This window comes from Cetorhinus maximus, unplaced genomic scaffold (assembly GCF_964194155.1).
Source record: "Cetorhinus maximus unplaced genomic scaffold, sCetMax3.hap1.1 HAP1_SCAFFOLD_1370, whole genome shotgun sequence".
NCBI classification, from domain to species: domain Eukaryota; kingdom Metazoa; phylum Chordata; class Chondrichthyes; order Lamniformes; family Cetorhinidae; genus Cetorhinus; species Cetorhinus maximus.
Window position 1 is genome coordinate 41,294 of NW_027597311.1, and position 26,249 is coordinate 67,542.

Sequence of the window (26,249 nt, forward strand, 5' to 3'; positions counted from 1 at the left end):
CAGAGAGAGAGAGATGGTGATAGAGATTGAGACAGAGGGAGACAGAGAGAGAGATGGTGAGAGAGATTGAGAGAGAGGAACTGCTGCCCCTGGAGTCAGTACAACCAGCCTCTCATTCTGATCTCCGGGGAAGTGTCATTGTGAAATGGAACCAAGAGGCAGAAACATTTTTAAGGAAGTTTTCACCCTGACATTGAGTCTGAGGAAAGACTGAGACACATCTGAGAGAGATAGAGAAGCAGACAGGACAGGAACGGAGGAGAGAGACCCCTCAGACACAAACCATGGAGCAGGACACCGACTACATGAATGTGAGACACATCAAAAACAACACGACAGCCCCCAGTGAACGTAGGTTAAACTGTTCAATGGAGGGAGAGAGAGAGACGGAGCGGGAGAGAGAGAGGCAGAGATTCAGAAAGAGAGAGGCAGACAAATGGAGAGGTTGAGAGTGAGTGAGACAGAGAGATGGTGACAGAGATTGAGAGTGAGAGTGAGAGGGAGTGAGAGGGGGGAACATAGTGAGATTGAGAGAGAGGGGGAACTTTATGCAGTATCTAGCCCAATGCTGTACCTGTCCTGGGTGTGTTTGATGGGGACGTTGTAGAGGGAGCTTTACTCTGTAGCTAACCCCATGCTGTACCTGTCCTGGGAGTGTTTGATGGGGACAGTGTCGAGGGAGCTTTACTCTGTATCTAACCCCGTGCTATACCTGTCCTGGGAGTGTTTGATGGGGACGGTGTAGAGGGAGCTTTAGCTTTATCTAACCCAGTGCTGTACGTGTCCTGGGGGTGGTTGATGGGGGCAGTGTAGGGGGAGCTTTACTCTGTATCTAACCCTGTGCTGTACCTGTCCTGGGAGTGTTTGATGTGGACGGTGTAGAGGGAGCTTTACTCTGTATCTAACCCTGTGCTGTACCTGTCCTGGGACTGTTTGATGTGGACGGTGTAGAGGGAGCTTTACTCTGTATCTAACCCCGTGCTGTACCTGTCCTGGGAGTGTTTGATGTGGACGGTGTAGAGGGAGCTTTACTCTGTATCTAACCCCGTGCTGTACCTGTCCTGGGATTGTTTGATGGGGACGGTGTAGAGGGAGCTTTACTCTGTATCTAACCCTGTGCTGTACCTGTCCTGGGAGTGTTTGATGGGGACAGTGTAGAGGGAGCTTTACTCTGTATCTAACTCTCATCCATTGTATAGTTTCTGTTTCCGTTTTCCAGACGATCCGGAGATCTTGTATGCGGAGCTGAATCTTCTTCCTGCCTCCGGGACATCTGAGGTCCGTACAACAGGTTAGTTACAGATATCGTATGTCAGTCGTAAGATACTTATTTGTGTCAAACCTGCTGCACTTTAGTCGTTTCTCAATTGTGTTTTACATGATGCATTAGATAGCCCGATTCTTTCAGTTTCATCTTAAGTTACACCTGAGTCAATATCGTACCTGATCCATCTCCTCTCTGCCTGTTACACGTTAGTTACGTATCTGTTTGACCTTAGTTATGGGTCTGCTAATCTCTGTTTGGAAATCGAATACCCTCTGACTGTCACAACTGTGCGACGCCCCTCTTCCCTGTCATTTACATCTCAGTTCCGTTTCCATTGCATCGTAGTAACATCACAGTTAAGCATGAGTCCTGTCCCTGTTGTACTCCTGTAGTGTGTCACTTGCTTCTTAGTTGCATGTGTGTTACGTCTCAATTACACTTCGCTTACACGTCCATCACACATCCGTTGTATCTTAGCTGTTTTTCTGTTAGACCTCAGCCACGTGATGATCACACCGTATCTATGTGCCTGCTGTTCCTCGGTTTCCATGCCTGCTTGTTTTGTGTTACACTTGTTCTATTGGTGAATTAAGTCTTTGCTAAGTCGCATTTACGTGTCAACTGCCTGTAGCTGGTAAAGCAAGAATTCAAGAAGCACCTGGCTACGTTCTGGTTAGGTCTTGGCGTTCTCCAGATCTGAGTGATATGTCGGTGTGCGTGTTGTTGCTCTGTCGTTGTCCTCTGCTTCCCACCTACGTCACACGTACTGACCAAACTGTCCTCACGTACTTCATTGCTTCTCACTCCCTCGCTCCATCTCTCTCGGTTCCTGTTCACCCACGAGAGTCCAAGTTACGCCCAAGTCAACTTCACTCCGTGGAGTCCGCAGCAGAACCACGGCCCAGAGGTGACCCCGGGCAAAGGTCAGTCAACCTGGGAGTATGGGGTCAGAGGTCAAAATGGTTCAGGGTAGTCGAGGGGAGGGACGTGGTGAAGGGTGAAGGGATTCACCTCACCATCTCTGTAACCTCCTCCAGCCACTAAAACCCTCCCTAACTCTGTAACCTCCTCCAGCCCCTACAGCCCTCCCTATCTCTGTAACCTCCTCTAGCCCCTACATCCCTCCCTAGCTCTGTATTGTCCTCCAGCCCCTGCAATGCTCCCTATCTCTGTTACTTCCTCCAGCCCCTACACCCCTCCCTACCTCTGTATCCTCCTCCAGCCCCTACAACTCTCCGTATCTCTGTAACCTCCTCCAGCCCCTATACCCCTCCCTATCACTGTAACCCCCTCCAACCCCGACAACCTTCCCAAACTCTGTAACCTCCTCCATCCCTTTCAAACCACCCTATCTCTGTAACCTTCTCCAGACCCTACACCCATCCCTATCTCTGTAGCCCTCCTCCAGTACCTACAACCCTCCCTATCTCTGTAACCTCCTCCAGCCCCTTCAACCCTACCTATTTCTGTAACATCCTCCATTATCTACAACCCTCCCTATCTCTTTAACCTCCTCCAGACCCTACACCCCTCCCTATCTCTGTAACCTCCTCCAGTGCCTACAACCTACCCTATCTCTGTAACCTCCTCCAGCGCTTATAACGCACCCTATCTCTGTAACCTCCTCCATTACCTACAACCTTCCCTATCTCTGTAAACCCCTCCAGCCACGACACCCCTCCGTATCTCTGTAAACCTCCTCCAGTACCTACAACCCTCCCTATCTCTGCAACCTCCTCCAGACCCTACACCCCACCTTATCTCTGTAACTTGCCCCAGCCCATAAAACCCTCCCCATCTCTGGACCTCCTCCATTACCTACAAACCTCCCTATCTCTGTAACCTCTTGCAGCTCCTACACCCCTTCCTATCTCTGTAACCTCCTCCCGCCCCTACAACCCTCCCTATCTCTGTAACCTCCTCCAGCCACTACACCTCTCCCTATCTCTGTAACCGCCTCCAGCCACTACACCCCTCCCTATCTCTGCAACCACCTACAACCCCCTGAGTTCTTGGTGTTCCTCCAATTCCGGCCTCTCGTGCGTTCCCCGATTACCATCGCTCCGCCATTCGCAGCTGGGATTTCAGCTGCCTGGGGGCCTAAACTCTGAAATTGCTTCCCACAACCTCTCCGCCTCTCCCTCTCTGTCTCGATCACTGTCTCTGTCTCGCTCTCCCATCCTCTCTCTCTCTGCCTCACTCTCTGCTTCTTTCCCTCTCTCTCTCTCTGTCTCTCTGTCTCCTCCTTTAAGATGCTCCTTGTACTGATCTCTGTGTCTGAGCTTTTGGTTTCCTGTCCCTAATATCTCCCTGTGTGACTCGGTGTTCGATTCTCTTTGATAACCCTCCTGTACCCTGTGCTGGGATGTGAAACGAGGGATATAAACGAGTAACGTGGTTGTTGTTTCTCTCGATAAGGGGGGTAGATACGTCACCATTGTCTGTTCCGTGCAGTTACACAGGCTGCTCAACATGGGTCAATCTTTACTTCTCTATTCCAGGTAAAACTGGGCAGGAAACAGCTAGAGGAAAAAGATCAAAAAAATCCAGATGTCCCATCGTGGTCGGACTCATTGACTTAATCTGCAACTTCGCAATTATTACAGGTCTCTCAGTCCACGGTACGGGGAGGAACATCTCACTGTAACACCCTGATACATCCCACACCCCTCACTGTAACACCCTGATACATCCCACACCCCTCACTGTAACACTCTGATATATCCCACACCCCTCACTGTAACACTCCGATGTATCCCACACCCCTCACTGTAACACTCTGATATATCCCGCACCCCTCGCTGTAACACTCTGATGTATCCCGCACCCCTCGCTGTAGCACTCTGATATATCCCACACCCCTCACTGTAACACTCTGATATATCCCGCACCCCTCGCTGTAACACTCTGATGTATCCCGCACCCCTCGCTGTAGCACTCTGATATATCCCACACCCCTCGCTGTAGCACTCTGATATATCCCACACCCCTCACTGTAACACTCTGATATATCCCACACCCCTCGCTGTAGCACTCTGATATATCCCACACTATCACTCACTCTGCCTCTGTCTCTCAATTCTACAGATGAACAAGGAGTGCGGTGGTGCTGACCCCCTGAACCGGACCTTGGCCATTGCCCTGCAGAACCTGACAAAGCTGGATGGAAAGTTCCAGAAATTGTCCGAGACAGCGCGATCGCTCTGCCCAATGCTCCAAAGCTGTTCAGGTGAGTGGGAGCTGCCGGCCGTACTCCTGCCCCCTCCTCCAACATCCCACGCTCTGCCCCTTTGGGGTTGCCACCACCTCCTGTCTCCCCGCCCCCACCCACTGTCTTCCCACCCCCAGCCCCTGTCTCCCCACCCCCACCCCCTGTCTCCCCATCCCCACCTCTTGTCTCCCCACCCCCACCCCCTGTCTCTCCATCCCCACCTCTTGTCTCCCCACCCCCACCCCCTGTCTCCCCATCCCCTCCTCTTGTCTCCCCACCCCCACCCCCTGTCTCCCCATCCCCTCCTCTTGTCTCCCCACCTCCACCCTCTGTCTCCCCACCCCCAGCCCCGACCTCCTGTCTCCCCACCCCCACCCCCTGTCTCCCCACCCCCACCCCCACCCCGTCTCCCCGCCCCCACCCCCGGACTCCCCGCCCCCGCCCCCACCCCCTGACTCCCCGCCCCCACCCCCTGACTCCCCGCCCCCACCCCCTGACTCCCCACCCCCATCCTCCCCATCCTTCAGTCAAGGCCTCAATCTCCAAGCGGAGGAAGGCCGCACTATCCCGGCCTCTGCCTCCCGGAGTTTGGGACAGGCGAGGGGATGAATCGATCGGGGGGGTGGGGTCTGTCTGACAGATTGAAGGGATTGGATAAGGTGCAGGTGGTCGATCCAAACTTGAAGCCTGAGGCCTACAGGTGAAACCACGGCGACCGGACCCGAGGCGTTGAAAGCAATAAAGAGATTCGATTGGGTCGATGGGGAGAAACTATTTCCTCTGATCCGGTGGGTTGTGGGGGGAGCCGGGGAGGGGGAGTCGAGAACAAGCGGGAAGGAGGTTAAAATTCGAGCCAGGACGTTCAGGGGGGACATCAGGAAACACCTCTTCACAGAAAGGGGAGCGGAAATCAGGAACTCTCCCCCCCAACCCCCGAAATAAACTGTGGGGGCCGGAGGTCAAAGGGAATCGTCAAAACTGAGATTGAGGGATTGTTGTTGGGGATGGAGGGACACGGAACCGAGGGAGTTAAGATACAGAACAGATCCAATAGAATGGTGTAAAATACCCGAGAGGGGCTGAATGGCCTCCTCCTGTTCCTGTGTAACAGGCTCGAGAGGGGCCGAATGGGCTCCTCCTGTTCCTGTGCAACAGGCTCGAGAGGGGCTGAATGGCCTCCTCCTGTTCCTAATGTTACGAGGTATTTCTCTGAATTAAGCCTTTATAATTTTGCAGAGTCTCCCTGTCCGAGCGGTTGGAAATTTCATAATCAACATTGCTATAGATTCTATAGATAAAAACAAAAAACTACTGCGGATGCTGGAAATCGAAAACAAAAACAGAATTACCTGGAAAAACTCAGCAGGTCTGGCAGCATCGGCGCAGAAGAAAAGAGTTGACGTTTCGAGTCCTCACGACCCTTCAAGTTCTGCTGAAGGGTCATGAGGACTCAAAACGTCAACTCTTTTCTTCTCCGCCGATGCTGTCAGACCTGCTGAGTTTTTCCAGGTAATTCTGTTTTTGTTTTGCTATAAATTCTCAACAGATGAAGTAAACTGGGACTCGGCAAAACGACTTTGTGAATCCAAAAATTCACACCTCATCATCATAAATACAGAACAGGAACAGATGAGAATGACAGACGCATCTGTGAGAATGAGATAGAGAGAAAATATCCCTCTGCACCGTCCCAATCAAACACTCCCAGGACAGGGACAGCACGGGGTTAGATACAGAGTAAAGCTCCCTCTACACCGTCCCCATCAAACTCTCCCAGGACAGGGACAGCACGGGGTTAGATACAGAGTAAAGCTCCCTCTACACCGTCCCCATCAAACTCTCCCAGGACAGGCACAGCACGGGGTTCGATACAGAGTAAAGCTCCCTCTACACCGTCCCCATCAAACTCTCCCAGGACAGGTACAGCACGGGGTTAGATACAGAGTAAAGCTCCCTCTACACCGTCCCCATCAAACACTCCCAGGACAGGTACAGCACGGGGTTAGATACAGAGTAAAGCTCCCTCTACACTGTCCCCATCAAACTCTCCCAGGACAGGTACAGCACGGGGTTAGATACAGAGTAAAGCTCCCTCTACACTACATGAACGAGGGTTCCAGCAGTCGATGAGCTGAGCCCGGGGTGGTTCTGGGCGATGTTACGGAGCTGGGAAGAGGCCGTCTTGGTGACGATGTGGATATGAGGTGGGAATCCCATCTCCAGATTAAACACAACTCAGAGAGTTCCCAGGATGGAGTCAGTAACTCGGGGATGGAGTTTGGAACAGAGACGGAAAACAACGGCTTCAGTCTTCCCGATATTTAATCAGAGGGAATGAGGGAGAATTTCCTGAGAAAGGGTTTGGGGCATTTTGTGTATCAGGTGTGCGTGTGTGTGAGAGAGTGTGTGTGAGAGAGAGTGTGTCTGTGTGAGGGCAAGTGTGTGAGTGTCTGTGTCTCTGTGTGTGTGAGCGTGTTTGTGTGTGTGTATATGTGTGTGTGTGTGTGTATATGAGTGTGTGTCCATGAGGATATGAATGACTGTGTGTGAATTAAGGCAGTAATACTAACTGGTGACACTATATCATTATATGTGCTACAGAATGTCATAAAGAAATCTATCAATCCTGAGACTTACTGGATCGGACTAACAGATCGAGAGACTGAAGGATACTGGAAATGGGTGGATGGGACCCCAGTGAGGTGAGTCCCAGCGTCGCATGGAGAGAGAGAGAGCAGGACAGTGGGATTAGTTTGGGATTTGTACTGGACTATGGGGTGAGAGCGGGACAGTGGGATTAGTTTGGGATTGATACAGGGCTGTGGGGAGAGAGCGGGACAGTGGGATTAGTTTGGGGATTGATACAGGGCTATGGGGAGAGAGCGGGGCAGTGGGATTAGTTTGGGATTTGTACAGAGCTATGGGGAGAGAGCGGGACAGTGGGATTAGTTTGGGATTGATACAGGGCTATGGGGAGAGAGCGGGGCAGTGGGATTAGTTTGGGATTTGTACAGGGCTATGGGGAGAGAGCGGGACAGTGGGATTAGTTTGGGGAGTGATACAGGGCTATGGGGAGACAGCGGGGCAATGGGATTAGTTTGGGATTTGTACAGGGCTATGGGGAGAGAGCGGGACAGTGGGATTAGTTTGGGATTGATACAGGGCTATGGGGAGAGAGCGGGACAGTGGGATTAGTTTGGGATTGATACAGGGCTATGGGGAGAGAGCGGGACAGTGGGATTAGTTTGGGATTGATACAGGGCTACGGGGAGAGAGCGGGACAGTGGGATTAGTTTGGGGATTTGTACAGGGCTATGGGGAGGACAGCGGGACAGTGGGATTAGTTTGGGATTGATACAGGGCAGTGGGGAGAGAGCGGGACAGTGAGATTAGTTTGGGGATTTGTACAGGGCTATGGGGAGAGAGCGGGGCAGTGGGATTAGTTTGGGATTTGTACAGGGCTATGGGGAGAGAGCGGGATAGTGGGATTAGTTTGGGATTGATACAGGGCTATGGGGAGAGTGCGGGGCAGTGGGATTAGTTTGGGATTGATACAGGGCTATGGGGAGAGAGCAGGACAGTGGGATTAGTTTGGGATTGATACAGGGCTATAAGGAGAGAGCGGGGCAGTGGGATTAGTTGGGGATTGATACAGGGCTATGGGGAAAGAGCGGGACAGTGGGATTAGTTTGGGATTGATACAGGGCTATGGGGAGAGAGCGGGACAGTGCGATTCGTTGGGGATTTGTACAGGGCTATGGGGAGACAGCGGGATAGTGGGATTAGTTTGGGATTGATACAGGGCTATGGGGAGAGTGCGGGGCAGTGGGATTAGTTTGGGATTGATACAGGGCTATGGGGAGAGAGCAGGACAGTGGGATTAGTTTGGGATTGATACAGGGCTATGGGGAGAGTGGGACAGTGGGATTAGTTTGGGATTGATACAGGGCTATGGGGAGAGAGCGGGACAGTGCGATTCGTTGGGGATTTGTACAGGGCTATGGGGAGAGAGCAGGGACAGTGGGATTAGTTTGGGATTTGTACAGGGCTATAGGAATCTTGTTGATTCTGTGCAGGATTTTTATCGGTATTTTTTATTTCCCCAATTCCTAGTCTTACTCGATGGGGTCAGGGTGAACCGAATAATTGGAATGGTAATGAAAACTGCGCCATTATCAGAACCAGTGGATGGAATGATTACAGATGTTCCAATCCCTTCCGTTTCATCTGTGAGAAAAGGGCACTGCCCTGCGTCGAGGCAGCTGATATTGAGAAATATTGTTCCTGAAGAGAGACTGGGACACAGAACGAGAGTCCACATGACCCTTCAAAAGAACCTTCAGTTCTGTTGAAGGGTCGTGTGGACTCGAAACGTCAACTCTTTTCTTCTCCACCGATGCTGCCAGACCTGCTGAGTTTTTCCAGGTAATTCTGTTTTTGTTTTGGATTTCCAGCATCCGCAGTAGTTTTTTGTTTTTATCACAGAACGAGAGTGTCAGGATTGTCCAAAGATCCCCAGCCCCTCCTCCCTTCCCCACAATCCCCGACTGCCCGAGGCTACGTCCGTAAGGTGAAAGTTCATCTGTTCCCCTTCTCCCTCAGGAGGAGCCTACTGCAGCGCCACCAGTGTTGGGAGGCGGGAATGACAGCATGACAGTTGACATTGGAAAACCCCATTATAAATCCAGCGAAATGTAACAGGACAGATGTCCTGCATTTCTCTAGCAACTTTCACTAACTCAGGAGATCCCCAACCTGCTTTTGCAGCCAAAGAAGCAACTCCTTACAGTGTTTCCATAGTTGTCATATCAGAAACGAGGCATTCAATTTGCGTGCAGTAAGCTCCCACTGGACTCAGGATTAAACTCGGTCACATCGGAAATACCCTTTGGACTTTTTTCTTCTCAGACTCTGGAAACCATGTGAACTCATTTTTATCTCCGTGGTTCTTGTACTGTTACTATCCATAGTTGTAAATGTTTCCTTTTTCTATCCTCCATTACTGTGTCTGTGTGTGAGTGTATGTGTGTGTGCGTATGTGTGTCTGTGTATGTGTGCGTCTGTGTGTGTGCGAGTGCATGTGGGTGCATGTTTTTTTTGTGTGTTTGTTGTGTGTGTTTGTGTGTGTATGTTTGTGTGTTTCTTTGTGTGAGTATTTGTTTGTGTGAGTGTGTGTTTGTGTGTATCTCTGTGTGTGTGAGTGTATGTGTTGTGTATATATGTGGTGTGAGTTGCGTGAGTGTGTGTGATGTTGTGAACATTCCTGCCCCGGGTTTTAAATGTAAATAAACTAACCTGAGCTGATCATAATGTGAGTTTGCTGTGAGTGATTAGTAAAGTGGATCAGACACACTGAGGGTTTGGGAAAACACACCACAACACACTTCACAAAGAATTCAAAACACCTTCTGCGTACGGACAGTTGGTGAGAGACAGAAGTACAGTTTGCCTGTTTCTCTCCTGTCCGGAACAGTTCGTTCTGAGGAACCTACCAACTCAGACACGTGTACAAGATCTCCAACTTTGCAATACTGCTCCCAACTTCTCAATTCCTTCATACACTAACCTACGCACTATTGCTTTAACCATTCCTCTCCCGACGCTCTGTTATGACACAGCAGATGATGTGTGCCAGGCAGATCAAATCCACGAGGGAATCCTGATCATGCGGTCACAACTGTTTTGCAATTTGTATTTTATTTCGAGATGCCTGCCCTGAATTCAGTAACAATAAGTTCACCAAGACTTGAAAGATTTTTTACAAACCTTAATTAAACGTTCATTAACAAGTGAAATGATTGCAAGCACATACACAGGTCTACAAATTACTACTGTAATAACTCCAAAAAGCCCCTAATTAATCGAGCTTCCAGCTACACCCCCATTAAGGCAAGAGGAAAAACCAATTTGATTTTAAACAGATCCAGGCAAATCACCACATTACGCTGGACAGTAGAATCCAAAGTGGCTTTTCCCACCTTCAGTTTCTGTAGACAGCAGCTTAATGCTGGAGGCTTTTCACACTTCTGGGAGATCTTGCAATGCCTTTCTCTGTGACACACAGCTTCTTCTCCTTTATACATGTTTCTCCCTTTTATTGTAAATCCCATTGTTCCCATAAGTCATTGGATCTTTACCTTTCGCATAATATAAATCTCTTTATGGTGCTAATACTATCAGTAACCATTGGGAAAAATAAACACACTGCTTGGCCTCGCTTCTCTGGCAAGGCGTAAACATCCCACCGTCTCTTTGAAATTCAAACTACTCTGATTGATCTAAAAATGCCAATTCTCCTCACCGCACATTCTAAAACTTCAGCCATGTTTACCTATTTCAAACCGAGCTTCTTTTCATGAATCTTAGCCTCCAGACCAGCTGTCTCCAAGCCAATTGAACACAGAGAAACTATCCAAACCCCACGAAAACACTTAATTTTACAATAAATCACAATAATATTATGAGGAATGATTATACTTCCATAACAGCTCTTTGCCGGTGTCCATGAGATTTTATTTATTAGTTCATGGGCTGTGGACACCCCTGGCTTGGTCAGCATTTATTGCCCATCCCTTATTGCCCTTGCTCAGAGGACATTGAAGGGTCAACCCCATTGCTGTGGGTCTGGAGTCACGTGTAGGCCAGACCAGGTAAGGGTGGCATATATCCTTCCCTCAAGGGCATTAGTGAACCAGATGGGTTTCTTAGGACAATCGCCAATAGTTTCATGATCACTTAATCTCCAGATTTTTATTGAATTCAAATTCCACCCTCTGCCGTGTTGGGATTTGAAACTGCGTCTCCAGGGCATTATCCTGGGTCGCTGGATTAACAGTCCGGTGAAAATAGCACTACGCCACCACATCCCCTTCTAGTCCCACACGCTCGAAGGTCGATGTTCTCCAGTCTTCCCTCTGAGGTGAGTCTTCCCTTGCAGAGCCTTCATTGTCTTTGTCATGTTAAGGTGCTTGGGGTTGAAAGGGTTAACACGTGGGACGGGAGGGACAGTACCGCCCACCCCATGATGATGTAAGAGTCACATGACAAAGACCCGGCACATGACGGATAATGTGGGAAAGTGTGGAATTGTCCATTTTGGCAGGAAGTATAAAGGAGAAGCACATTATATATATGGTGAGAGATTGAAGAGCTCTGAGATGCAGAGGGATCCGGGAGTCCTAGTCCATGAATTGCAAAAGGTTAGTCTGCAAGTACAGCAGGTAATTAGGAAAGCTCATAGAACATTATCGTTTATTGTGAGGAGGAATTGAATACAAAAGTAGGGAGGTTATGCTTCAGTTGGACAGGGCACTGATGAGACCACATCTGGAGTATTGTGTACGGTATTGGTCTGCTTATTTAAGGGAAGATGTAAATGCATTGGGAGCAGTTCCATGAATGTTTACTGGGCTAATACCAGGAGTGGGTGGGTTGTCTTATGAGGAAAGGTTGGACTCGTATCCACTGGAGTTTAGAAGTGTGAGAGGTGACTTGATTGACACAAATAAGGTCCTGAGGTGTCTTGAGAGGGTGGATGTGGAGAGGATGTTTCCTCTTGGGGGAGAATCTAGAATTTGGGGTCACTGTTTAAAAATAAGGGGTTGCCCGATTCAGAGGGAGGGGAGGAGAATGGGTGGTGAAAGGTTATCGGGGGGTGGGCGGGAATGTGGGGCTGAGGTCACAGTCGGGTCAGCCACGATCGTATTGAATGGCGGAGCAGGCTGGAGGGGCTGAGTGGCCTGCTCCTGCCCCTAATTGGTAGATACGCCTGGTGAAGGGTGGGGGAGGGGAAACTCATGCCTTAGACTGGGGAAAGCCTGTTGCCTTGTGTGTCTGTCTGAAGTGACGTTCATAACCAGTGACTGTTCAGGCACATCTAAACCTCTGCGATTGTTCATTAGCCAGTGACAGCCAACAGACAGCCTGGGTCTCGGAGGTGGGATCCTACACCAGTCTCTTGCAGCTCGGACACCCCATGAGCTATACTCTGCTTCCAGGAATGGCTGCTGACGTGCTCTCCCATTCCACGAAGGATCATGTCCTGCCAGACGTGGGAGGAACACCCACACCTGCCTCCGAGACACCGTGCCTCAGGGCCCAGAATTCTGTGGGTGATTGAATCCCCCGGGGCTGTGACTTGTGGGGGAGAGGGGTGGGGGAGTGGTGTGGGTACAGGAGGGGCTGGATTTGGCTCAAACCTGTGGCTGTAAAAAGGGAGCCACAGAAACGCAATGTTGAGAGTTAAAGGCATAGGTTCATGTCGTCACTGAAAGTGGGTTAGTTGATTGGGGGAAGTGTAGTAAAATGGTTTAAGACGTGGGATATGCCAATGTATGATGTAGATGATGGCGTATCACTGACATCAGTCAGGTGTTCAACTAGAGACAGAGAGAGGCAGAGCGAGAGAGAGAAATTGAGACATAGAGACAGAGAGAGAGAGAGATGGTTAGAGAAATTGAGAGAGAGGGAGAGAGAGAGAGATGGTGAAAGAGATTGAAAGAGATTGAGAGAGAGGGAGAGAGAGAGAGAAAGATGGTGAGAGAAAATGAGAGAGGGAGAGAGAGAGCGAGAGAGAGATGGTGAGATATTGATAGAGAGAGAGAGAGACAGTGAGATTGAGAGAGAGAGACAGAGAGAGATGGTGAGGGAGATTGAGAGAGGGAGACAGAGAGAGAGATGGTGAGATATTGATAGAGAGAGAGAGAGACAGTGAGATTGAGAGAGAGAGACAGAGAGAGATGGTGAGGGAGATTGAGAGAGGGAGACAGAGAGAGAGATGGTGAGAGAGATTGAGAGAGAGGGAGACGGAGAGAGAGATAGTGAGAGAGAGAGAGAGACAGACAGAGAGAGAGGTAGACAGAGGGAGAGATGGTGAGAGAGATGGTGAGAAAGACATTGAGAGATTAAGAGAGAGGGAGAGAGGGCGAGAGAGATTGTGAGAGACAGACAGAGAGAGAGCTGGTGTGAATGATTGAGAGAGAGGGAGACGGAGAGACGGTGGGAGTCATGGTGAGAGAGAGAGAGACGGTGAGAGAGAGAGATGGTGAGAGAGAGAGACGGTGAGAGAGACGGTGAGAGAGACAGAGATGGTGAGAGAGATTGAGAGAGAGGGAGACAGAGGGAGAGATGGTGAGAGAGATTGAGAGACAGAGAGAGAGATGGTGAGAGAGATTGAGAGAGAGACAGAGAGAGAGATGGTGAGAGAGATTGAGAGAGAGAGAGACAGAGAGAGAGATGGTGAGAGAGATTGAGAGAGAGGGAGACAGAGAGAGAGATGGTGAGAGAGATTGAGAGAGAGGGAGACAGAGAGAGAGATGGTGCGAGAGATTGAGAGAGAGGGAGACAGAGAGAGAGATGGTGAGAGAGATTGAGAGAGACAGAGAGAGAGATGGTGAGAGAGATTGAGAGAGAGGGAGACAGAGAGAGAGATGGTGTGAGAGATTGAGAGAGAGGGAGACAGAGAGAGAGATGGTGAGAGAGATTGAGAGAGAGGGAGACAGAGAGAGAGATGGTGAGAGAGATTGAGAGAGAGGGAGACAGAGAGAGAGATGGTGAGAGAGATTGAGAGAGAGGGAGACAGAGAGAGAGATGGTGAGAGATTGACAGAGAGACAGAGAGAGAGATGGTGAGAGAGATTGAGAGAGAGGGAGACAGAGAGAGAGAGATGGTGCGAGAGATTGAGAGAGAGGGAGACAGAGAGAGAGATGGTGAGAGAGATTGAGAGAGACAGAGAGAGAGATGGTGAGAGAGATTGAGAGAGAGGGAGACAGAGAGAGAGATGGTGTGAGAGATTGAGAGAGAGGGAGACAGAGAGAGAGATGGTGAGAGAGATTGAGAGAGAGGGAGACAGAGAGAGAGATGGTGAGAGAGATTGAGAGAGAGGGAGACAGAGAGAGAGATGGTGAGAGAGATTGAGAGAGAGGGAGACAAAGAGAGAGATGGTGAGAGATTGAGAGAGAGGGAGACAGAGAGAGAGATGGTGAGAGAGATTGAGAGAGAGGAAGACAGAGAGAGAGATGGTGAGAGAGATTGAGAGAGAGGGAGACAGAGAGAGAGATGGTGAGAGAGATTGAGAGAGAGGGAGACAGAGAGAGAGATGGTGAGAGATTGACAGAGAGAGAGACAGAGAGAGAGATGGTGAGAGAGATTGAGAGAGAGGGAGACAGAGAGAGAGATGGTGAGAGAGATTGAGAGGGAGACAGAGAGAGAGATGGTGAGAGAGATTGAGAGAGAGGGCGACAGAGAGAGAGATGGTGAGAGAGATTGAGAGAGAGAGACAGAGAGAGAGATGGTGAGAGAGATTGAGAGAGAGGGAGAGAGAGAGAGAGATGGTGAGAGAGATTGAGAGAGAGGGAGAGAGAGAGAGAGAGATGGTGAGAGAGATTGAGAGAGGGAGACAGAGAGAGAGATGGTGAGAGAGATTGAGAGAGAGGGAGACAGAGAGAGAGATGGTGAGAGAGATTGAGAGAGAGGAAGACAGAGAGAGAGATGGTGAGAGAGATTGAGAGAGAGGGAGACAGAGAGAGAGATGGTGAGAGAGATTGAGAGAGAGGGAGACAGAGAGAGAGATGGTGAGAGATTGACAGAGAGAGAGACAGAGAGAGAGATGGTGAGAGAGATTGAGAGAGAGGGAGACAGAGAGAGAGATGTTGAGAGAGATTGAGAGGGAGACAGAGAGAGAGATGGTGAGAGAGATTGAGAGAGAGGGCGACAGAGAGAGAGATGGTGAGAGAGATTGAGAGAGAGAGACAGAGAGAGAGATGGTGAGAGAGATTGAGAGAGAGGGAGAGAGAGAGAGAGATGGTGAGAGAGATTGAGAGAGAGGGAGAGAGAGAGAGAGAGATGGTGAGAGAGATTGAGAGAGGGAGACAGAGAGAGAGATGTTGAGAGAGATTGAGAGAGAGGGAGAGAGAGAGAGAGATGGTGAGAGAGATTGAGAGAGGGAGACAGAGAGAGAGATGGTGAGAGAGATTGTGAGAGAGGGAGACAGAGAGAGAGATGGTGAGAGAGATTGAGAGAGAGGGAGACAGAGAGAGAGATGGTGAGAGAGATTGAGAGAGAGGGAGACAGAGAGAGAGATGGTGAGAGAGATTGAGAGAGAGGGAGACAGAGAGAGAGATGGTGAGAGAGATTGAGAGAGAGGGAGACAGAGAGAGAGATGGTGAGAGAGATTGAGAGAGAGGGAGACAGAGAGAGAGATGGTGAGAGAGTTTGAGAGAGGGGGAGACAGAGAGAGAGATGGTGAGAGAGATTGAGAGAGACGGAGAGAGAGATGGTGAGAGAGATTGTGAGAGAGGGAGACAGAGAGAGAGATGGTGAGAGAGATTGAGAGAGAGGGAGACAGAGAGAGAGATGGTGAGAGAGATTGAGAGAGAGGGAGACAGAGAGAGAGATGGTGAGAGAGATTGTGAGAGAGGGAGACAGAGAGAGAGATGGTGAGAGAGATTGAGAGAGAGGGAGACAGAGAGAGAGATGGTGACAGAGATGGTGAGGGAGAGGAACTGCTGCCCCTGGAGTCAGTACAACCAGCCTCTCATTCTGATCTCAGGGGAAGTGTCTTTGTGAAATGGAACCAAGAGGCAGAAACAGTTTTGAGGAAGTTTTCGCCCTGACATCGAGTCTGAGGAAAGACTGAGACACATCTGAGAGAGAGAGAGAAGCAGACAGGACAGGAACGGAGGAGAGAGACACCCTCAGACACAAACCATGGAGCCTGTGGTGTGACCACCTCTCTATACGTCCCTATCCACGATACTCTCCACCTGGCGGATGCTCCACCGTGTCCCCAGCCGCCGCTCCAGCTCCAAATCCCCGGCTTCCAGGAGCTGCAGCTGGAGACACTTCCCGCACACAGGCTGGTCCCGGGCACTGGAAACGTGCCCGGCTTCCCACATAGAGCAGGATGAGCACACCACGGCTTTGAGCTCTCCTGCCATGACTGACCCCTTTAAATTAAATTAAACCTTTTGGAAGATACTTAATATCAAATAATATCAATTACTCTCGGGCCCTTCTTCCCTGCTCCTCGCTGTTACAGAATATAGTCCCTTACAAACGATGAACCACAAAATAAGACATTAAAAACGATCAGTAATAAGAGTAGTAAATGCTGCCCCGGCCGCACTCACAGGATCACCTCGTTCCCGCCTCACCGACTCCCTCAGTCACCCCTGTTCACCCGGCTCCTCTCGCGCTTCCCTTCAACTGCCGGCTCCTCTCGAGCGCACAAGGGGCGGGGTCACATGGTGATGGCAGGGGGCTGGGTTCTACAGGGCGGGCAGGGGGCGGGGTCACACAGAGTGCGCCGGGGGCGGGGTCACACAGAGCGCGCAGGGGGCGGGGTCACAAAGAGCGCGCAGGGGGCGGGGTCACAAAGAGCGCGCAGGGGGCGGGGTCACACAGAGCGCACAGGGGGCGGGGTCACACAGAGCGCGCAGGGGGCGGGGTGACACAGACAGCACAGGAGGCGGGGTGTGGATCCTCCTGATCTCCAGAGGGCGGTGTGCACACAGTGTGCAGTGCCTCCTCCGGACCTCCAGAGGGCGGTGTCCCTGCAGACTCTGGTTCCTCCTCTAGAGGGCGAAGGCCAATGATTGTGTGAATATTGAGCCGGCGCTGCCGCATCCCGGCTGTACGTCCTGCCACCTGTGGTCTGTGTTGGGAGTGCAAAGACCGGGAGAAGGCGACAGTGAATTTTAACAGCAACAACAACCTGACTCCAGCTGGGAGAGAAATATATACAGGGGGAAACTCACCCAGCAAAACAACCAGCCCCGTAGAGAGAGAGAGAGACTCACCCAGCAAAACACTCAACAACCTGGAGCTTCACTCAGTATAAAATTCCCACCCATTGTAAAGATTCTGTTTCCATCTCGGAGCTGAATCTGGGACCACTATTGTCCGCATAGCAGGTCACTTACGGATATCGTATGTCAGTCGTAAGATACTGATTTGTGTCAAACCTGCTGCACTTTAGTCGTTTCTCAATTGCGTTGTACATGATGCATCAGGTAGGACTTGATTCTTTCAGTTTCATCTTGCTGATTCTGTGCAGGAATGCGTCGGATTTTTATCGGTAGTTTTTTATTTCCCCATTTCCCAGTTTTACTCGATGGGATCAGACGGAACGGAATAATGCAAATGGTCATGAAAACTGTGTCATTATCAGAACAGCCGACTGGAAGGATTCCAGTTGTACCCATCACCTCCCTTTCATCTGTGAGAAAAGGGCACTGCCCTGCGTCGAGGCAGCTGCTATTGAGAAATATTGTTCCTGAAGAGAGACTGGGACACAGAACGAGAGTGTCAGGATTGTCCAAAGATCCATAGTGGCAAAAGTTTCCTTTTTCTTTCCTCCATCACTGTGTGTGCGCGTCTCTGTGTGTGTGTGTGTGTGTGTGTACGTGGGTGTGTGTTTTTTTGTGTTTGTTCGTGTGCGTGTGTGAGTGTGAGTGTGACATTGTGAACATTCCTGCCCCGGGTTTTAAATGTAAATAAACTAACCCGAGTTGATCACAATGTGAGTTTGCTGTGAGTGATTAGTAAAGTGGATCAGACACACTGAGGGTTTGGGAAAACACACCACAACACACTTCACAAAGAATTCAAAACACCTTCTGCGTTCGGACAGCTGGTGAGAGACAGAAGTACAGTTTTCCTGTCTCTCTCCTGTCCGGAACAGTTCGTTCTGAGGAACCTCCCAACTCAGACACGTGTACAAGATCTCCAACTTTGTAATACTGCTCCCAATTTCTCTACTTTTGCTGTAACCAATCCCTCAGGCGTGTTCGGTGTCCTTATGTTTTCCTCGGAAGTGACCACAACGAGCACAAAAACACAATTGCTTCTTTTACCAATTAACTGAATTCTGTGTCCCTCTCTTCCTCGCTCCTTCCCCCAATGGGACAGTTTCTCCCTATCTATCCACGTTGCTGCTATCCCTTTCATCCCGTGAGCTTTAACTTTGCTCACAAGCCTCTTGTGTGGCACTGTATCAAATGCCTTCTGGAAGTCTGTGTACACCACATCTACAGCCATACTCTCATCGATCCTCTCTGCTCTGTCATCAATAAAACTCCATCAAGTTCATTAAACAGGATTTTCCCTGAACAAATCTGTGCTGGTTTTGCTTAATTCACCCGCGTTTGTCCATGTGACAATTAATTTTCTCCTGGATTATTGTGTCCAGAAGATTCCCCACCATCGCGGTTAAACTGACTGGCCTGTAGTTGCTGGGATTATCTTTTCACCCTGTGTTGAGCAAGGGTGCAATGTTTGCAAATCTCCAGCCCTCTGGAACCACCCCTGAATAACTTTTTTAAGAGATTGTACCCATGTAGTCCATTCTGGAGCATAAAGGGTTAACAGGTGGGATATGTTAATGTATTACATAGGTGATGATATATCAATAACATCAATCACTCATGAGTTGGACTCTTGAGAGAGGTTGGAATCATGCCTAGGTGTAACGTGCCTATTCTGTAACCTTTTTACAAGTCGTACTAGTAAACAAGTGTTGAGCAGATACCAAAGGATACCTGCAGGGTACCCAATAGCAAAGTCCCATGCCTAGAGGCCAAAATGGAAGGACCATTATATAACATGGTGGCAGCCATGGAGACATTGATGCATGAAACACATGGTTGTTCTCGAAGGAACCACAGGGTGACAGCAGCTAGATAGCAGCTCGTAACACATGGATGGAAGAAGGAAGCACACTGGAGGGAGGTAAGGATGACCATCCCTGGTCTGCAGTGCCTGCCCCTACCCAGTCCATTTGACTGCCTCGAGTGCCTGCAGAGAGGCCAGCAGTGGGAGTTATGGAAACACCATTGTCTCCAGTATTGAGCAGCAACAGGCCTTCATGAGAAAACGCAGAAGCTTCAGGTCAGGGCCTTTCTGCATGCAGTAGGTCCAGTGGCAGACGGCGATGTCAAAGGGAAAAGAGTCAACCGCTGGTTTCAGCCCATTCTTAATGCCTTTGACACTCAATTATGCCGCAAACAAGACTTAGTAACTCACTGAACACATTCTGGCCAGCCCTCGCAGTAACCTGGGGAATCGATTGGATTATTCCAAACTGACCGATACAGTCGGGTGAGTCCTTGCAGATACAGGGGGCTGATTGATGAGCGAATCCATAATCACAGAATCGTGGGTGTCCGGGATGAAAATCCCTCCAACATTCTGCAGAAGAAAGATGATCATATTTCAGATCAAGCATTCCAGTGTGCGAGGTGAGATTGTATAACATCAAGATGGCAAAACAACAATGACTTCAACAACAACCTCAACCTTGAAAAACACCAACAAATTCACCAACAACCCTAACATTGAAAAACACCAACGAATTCAATAACAACCTCAACATTGAAAAGCACCAAAAATTCGACAACAACCCCAACATTGAAAAACACCAACAAATTCAACAACAACCCCAACATTGAAAAACACCAACAAATTCAACAACAATGTCAACATTGAAAAGCACCAACAAATTCAACAACAACCTCAACCTTGAGAAACACCAAAAATTTCAACAACAATCTCAGCATTCAAAAACACCAACAAATTCAACAACCCTAACATTGAGAAACACCAACAAATTCAACAACCGCCCCAACATTGAGAAGAACCAATGAATACAACAACAATCGTAACATTGCAAAACACCAACAACTTCAACAACCTCAACATTGAAAAACACCAACAATTTCAAGAACAACCTCAACATTGAAAAACACCAACAAATTCAACAACAACCTCAACATTGAAAAACACCAACAAATTCAACAACAACCTCAACATTGAAAAACACCAACAAATTCAACAACAACCTCAACATTGAAAAACACCAACAAATTCAACAACAACCTCAACATTGAAAAACACCAACAAATTCAACAACAACCTCAAAATAGAAAAACACCAACAAGTTCAGCAACAAACTCAAAATAGAAAAACACCAACAATCCCAACAACAACCCCCACATTGACAAACACCAACAAATTCAACAACAACCTGAACATTGAAAAGCACCAACAAATTCAACAACCTCAACATTGAGAAGCAGCAACAAGCTGGACTCGAGCTCTTGGTCGCTGCCCTCCTTGTATCACAGATGGGGGGAGGGGAGGGGGGGTTTGGGGGTCAGGAGCTTCAGTCAGGCTGTCAATGTGGACGGAAGGAGGAGGCTCCACGTCCCAGGCCGGAACGGTCGCTCTTCCTGACACAGATTGTCAGCCCAAACTCCCGGCAGGACCGGGAGAAGCCAGTCCACAAACTGCAGAGACAGAGAGAGGGAGAGAGGGAGGGAGGGAGAGAGAGAGAGAGAGAGGGAGGGAGAGAGAGAGAGAGGGGGAGAGAGAGAAACAGAGAGAGGGAGAGAGAGAGAGCGAGAGAGAGAGAGGGAGGGAGAGAGAGAGAGAGAGAGGGAGAGAGAGAGAGGGAGGGAGGAGAGAGAGAGAGAGGGAGGGAGGGAGAGAGGGAGAGAGAAAGGGAGGGAGAGAGGGAGAAAGGGAAGGAAAGAGAGGGAGAGGGAAAGACAGAGAGAGGGATGGAGTGAGGGAGAGAGGGGGAGAGAGAGAAACAGAGAGAGGGAGAGAGAGGGGAGAGAGAGAGAGAGCGAGAGAGAGAGAGAGAGGGGGAGAGAGGGAGAGAGAGAGAGAGGGAGGGAGGGAGAGAGGGAGAGAGAAAGGGAGGGAGAGAGGGAGAAAGGGAAGGAAAGAGAGGGAGAGGGATAGACAGAGAGAGGGAGGGAGAGAGGGAGAGGGAGAGAGACAGAGAGAGGGAGAGAGAGAGGGAGGCAGAGAGAGAGGGAGAGATGCTGAGTGAGATTGCAAGTGAGAGAGACAGAGAGAGATGGTGAGAGAGACTGGGAGTGAGACAGAGAGAGAGAGACAGAGAGAGAGACATAGTGTGAGATGGTGACAGACATTGAAGCTGAGAGACAGAGAGAGGGATGGTGAATGAGATTGAGAGAGAGGGAGACAGGGAGAGAGTTGGTGAGAGAGATTGAGAGAGAGAGAGAGAGCGATGGTGAGAGAGAGACTGAGGGTTTGGGGGACCATTGGTGGGACAGAGTGAGGGCGAGAGAGAGAGAGAGAGAGACAGAAAGAGAATGAAAATTACACAGAAACCGAGAGACAGAGAGAGACAAAAGGAATGAAAAAGAGAGAGACAGTCAGACAGAGAAAGAGATGGGGAGATAGAGATGGTGAAAGAGATTAATAAAGAGAGATGCAGAGATCTGGAGAGTGTAAGATAAAGAGAGAGAGAGGTGGTGAGATAGATTGAGAGAGAGACAGAGAGAGAGAAGGTGACAGAGAGATTGAGAGAGAGGGAGACAGAGAGAAAGATGGTGAGAGAGACAGAGAGAGGGAGACAGAGAGAGAGGTGGTGAGAGAGATTGAGAGAGAGGGAGACAGAGGCAGTGATGGTGAGAGACATTGAGAGAGGGAGACAGAGAGCGAGATGATGAGAGAGATTGAGAGAGAGGGAGACAGAGAGAGAGATGGTGAGAGAGATTGAGAGAGAGGGAGACAGAGAGAGAGATGGTGAGAGAGATTGAGAGAGAGGGAGACAGAGAGAGAGATGGTGAGAGAGATTGAGAGAGAGGGAGACAGAGAGAGAGATGGTGAGAGAGATTGAGAGAGAGGGAGACAGAGAGAGAGATGGTGAGAGAGATTGAGAGAGAGGGAGACAGAGAGAGAGATGGTGAGAGAGATTGAGAGAGAGGGAGACAGAGAGAGAGATGGTGAGAGAGATTGAGAGAGGGGGAGTCAGAGAGAGAGATGGTGAGAGAGATTGAGAGAGAGGGAGATAGAGAGAGAGATGGTGAGAGAGATTGTGAGAGAGGGACTGCTGCTCCTGGAGTCAGTACAACCAGCCTCTCATTCTGATCTCAGGGGAAGTGTCATTGTGAAATGGAACCAAGAGGCAGAAACAGTTTTGAGGAAGTTTTCGCCCTGACATCGAGTCTGAGGAAAGACTGAGACACATCTGAGAGAGAGAGAGAAGCAGACAGGACAGGAACGGAGGAGAGAGACCCCCTCAGACACAAACCATGGACCCTACGGTGTGACCACCTCTCTATACGTCCCTATCCACGATACTCTCCACCTCGCGGATGCTCCACCGTGTCCCCAGCCGCCGCTCCAGCTCCAAATCCCCGGCTTCCAGGAGCTGCAGCTGGAGACACTTCCCGCACACAGGCTGGTCCCGGGCACTGGAAACGTGCCCGGCTTCCCACATAGAGCAGGATGAGCACACCACGGCTTTGAGCTCTCCTGCCATGACTGACCCCTTTAAATTAAATTAAACCTTTTGGAAGATACTTAATATCAAATAATATCAATTACTCTCGGGCCCTTCATCCCTGCTCCTCGCTGTTACAGAATATAGTCCCTTACAAACGATGAATCACAAAATAAGACATTAAAAACGATCAGTAATAAGAGTAGTAAATGCTGCCCCGGCCGCACTCACAGGATCACCTCGTTCCCGCCTCACCGACTCCCTCAGTCACCCCTGTTCACCCGGCTCCTCTCGCGCTTCCCTTCAACTGCCGGCTCCGCTCGAGCGCGCAGGGGGCGGGGTCACACAGAGCGCACAGGGGGCGGGGTCACACGGAGAGCGCAGGGGGCGGGGCCACCCAGAGAGCGCAGGGGGCGGGGCCACCCAGAGAGCGCAGGGGGCGGGGCCACCCAGAGCGCACAGGGGGCGGGGTGACACAAAGCGCGGAGGGGGCGGGGTCACACAGAGCGGGCAGGGGGTTGTTGAATTTGTTGGTGTTTTCTATGTTGAGGTTGTTATTGAATTTGGTGTTTTCAATATTGAGGTTATTGAGGTTGTTGGTGTTTCTCAATGTTGAGGTTGTTGTTGAATTTGTTGGTGTTTCTCAATGTTGAGGTTGTTGTTGAATTTGTTGGTGTTTTTCAATGTTGAGGTTGTTGTTGAATCTGTTGGTGTTTCTCAATGTTGAGGTTGTTGTTGAATTTGTTGGTGTTTTTCAATGTTGAGGTTGTTGTTGAATTTGTTGGTGTTTCTCAATGTTGAGGTTGTTGTTGAATTTGTTGGTGTTTCTCAATGTTGAGGTTGTTGTTGAATTTGTTGGTGTTTCTCAATGTTGAGGTTGTTGTTGAATTTGTTGGTGTTTCTCAATGTTGAGGTTGTTGTTGAATTTGTTGGTGTTTCTCAATACTGGTGTTGTTGTTGAATTTGTTGGTGTTTTACAATGTTGATGTTGAATTTGTTGGTGCTTCTCAATGTTGGGGTTGTTGTTGAAATTGTGGGTCCTTTCCAATGTTGGGGTTGTTGAATTTGAAAAGCACCAACGATGATGGGGTTGTTGTTGAATTTGTTGCTGTTTTTCAAGGTTGAAGTTGTTGTTGAAGTTATCGTTGTTTTGTGATCTTGATGTTTTACAACCTCGCCTCGCACACTGGAAAGGTTGATCTGAAATAAGATCATCTTTCTTCTGCAGAATGTTGGAGAGTTTTTCATCCTGGACACCCAGGACTCTGTGATCACGGATTCGCTCACCAATCCCTGTTTCTGCAAGGACTCGCCTGACTGTATAGGTCGGCTTGGAATTATCCAAACGATTCCCCAGGTTGCTACGAGGGCTGGTTAGAATGTGTTCATTGAATTACTAAGTTTCGCTTCGGGCTTAAGTGAGTGTCAAAGGTGTTAGAAATGGGCTCAAACCCGCTGTCGACTCCTCTGCCCTTTGACAACGCCATCTGCCACTGGACCTACTGCATCCAGAAGGGTCCTGACCTGAAGCTTCTGCTCTTTCACGTGAAGGCCTGACGCTGCTCAATACTGGAGACAATGGTGTTTCCATAACTCCCACTGCTGGCCTCTCTGCAGGCACTCGGGGCGGTTAAATGGACCAGGTAGGGGCAGGGACTGCTAACCAGGGATGGTCATCCTCCAGTGTTCTTCCGTCTTCCATCAATGTGTTACAAACTGCTATCTAGCTGTTGTCACCCTGAGGTTCCTTCGAGGGCAACCATGTGTTTTACGCATCAATGTCTCCACGGCTGCCACCATGTTATATAATGGTCCTTCCATCTTGGCCTCTAGGCATGGGACTTGGCTATTGGGCACCCTGTAGATTCGCTTTGGTATCTGCTCAACAGTTGTTTACTATTGCGACTTGTGAACAGGTTACAGAGTAGGCACATTACACCTAGGCATGTTTCCAATCCCTCTCTCTCTTTCAAGAGTCTAACTCATGACTGATTGAGGTTGTTGATATATCATCATCTATGTCATATATGAGCATATCACACCTGTTAACCATTTAAGCTCCAGAGCAGACTACATGGGCACAATCTCTAAAAATATTACTTTGGGGTTGTTCCAGAGGACTGGAGAATTGCGTTACCACCTTGCTCAACACAGGGTGAAAAGATAAACCCAGCAACTACAAGCCAGTTAGTTTAAGCTTGACGGTGAGGAAGCTTCTGGAAACAATAATCCAGGAGAAAATTAAATTGTCACAAGGACAAATGCAGGTGAATTAAGGAAAACCAGCACGGATGTGTTCTGGGAAAATACTGTTTAATGAACTTGCTGGAGTTTTATTGATGAGGGAACAGAGAGGGTCGATGAGGGTACCACTGTAGATGTAGTGTACATGGACTTCCAGAAGGCATTCGATACAGTGCCACACAACAGGCTTGTGAGCAAAGTTATAGCTCACGGGATGAAAGGGATAGCAACAACGTGAATAGAGAGGGAGAAACTGTCCCACTGGGGGAAGGAGCGAGGAAGAGAGGGACACAGATTTCAGTTAATCGGTAAAAGAAGCAATTGTGTTTTCCAGCTCGTTGTGGGCACTTTCTGGGTAAATGTCAGGACACCGAACACACCTAAGGGATTGGTCACAGCAAAAGTGCATAGGTTTGTGTATGAAGGAATTGAGAAGTTAGGAGCAGTATTACAAAGTTGGAGATCTTGTACACATGTCTGAGTTGGTAGGTTCCTCAGAATGAACTATTCCAGACAGGAAAGGGAAAGGCAAACTGTACTTCTGTCTCTCACCAACTGTGCGTATGCAGAAGGTGTTTTGAATTCTTTGTGAAGTATGTTGTGGTGTGTTTTCCCAAACCCTCAGTGTGTCTGATCCGCTTTACTAATCACTCACAGCAAACTCAGATTATGATCTACTCGGGCTCGTTTATTTACATTTAAAACCCGGGGCGGGAATGTTCACAATGTCACACTCTCACTCGCACTCACACAACTCACACACCACATGTACACAACACATACACTCACACACAGACACACACAACATATACACAGGCATTCACACAAACACCCACACACACACTCACACGTGGACACATACAGACACTCACACACTCACACAAGCAAACACTCACACACACAAACACACAGACACACAGACATACACACACAAACATATACATACAAAAATACATACACATACAAACACACAAAAAAAAAGCACCCACATACACTCTCTCTCACACACACACACACACACACACAGATGCACACATACACAGACACACATACGCATACACACACACACACTCTCACACCGATACAGTAATGGAAGATAGACAAAGGAAAATTTTACAACTATGGATAGTAACAGTACAAGAACCACGGAGATGAAAATGAGTTCACATGATTTCCAGAGTCTGAGAAGAAAAAGTCCAAAGGGTATTTCCGATGTGACCGGGTTCAGTCCCGAGTCCAGTGAGAGCTTACTGCACGCAAATTGAATGCCT

General features: G+C 49.1%; 1 pseudogene; it reads left to right on the plus strand.

Moving 5' to 3' along the window:
- The first annotated feature begins 220 nt into the window (after positions 1–220).
- LOC144676124 (CD209 antigen-like protein C) overlaps positions 221–26,249 on the plus strand; it is a 43,003-nt pseudogene continuing 16,974 nt past the window's right edge.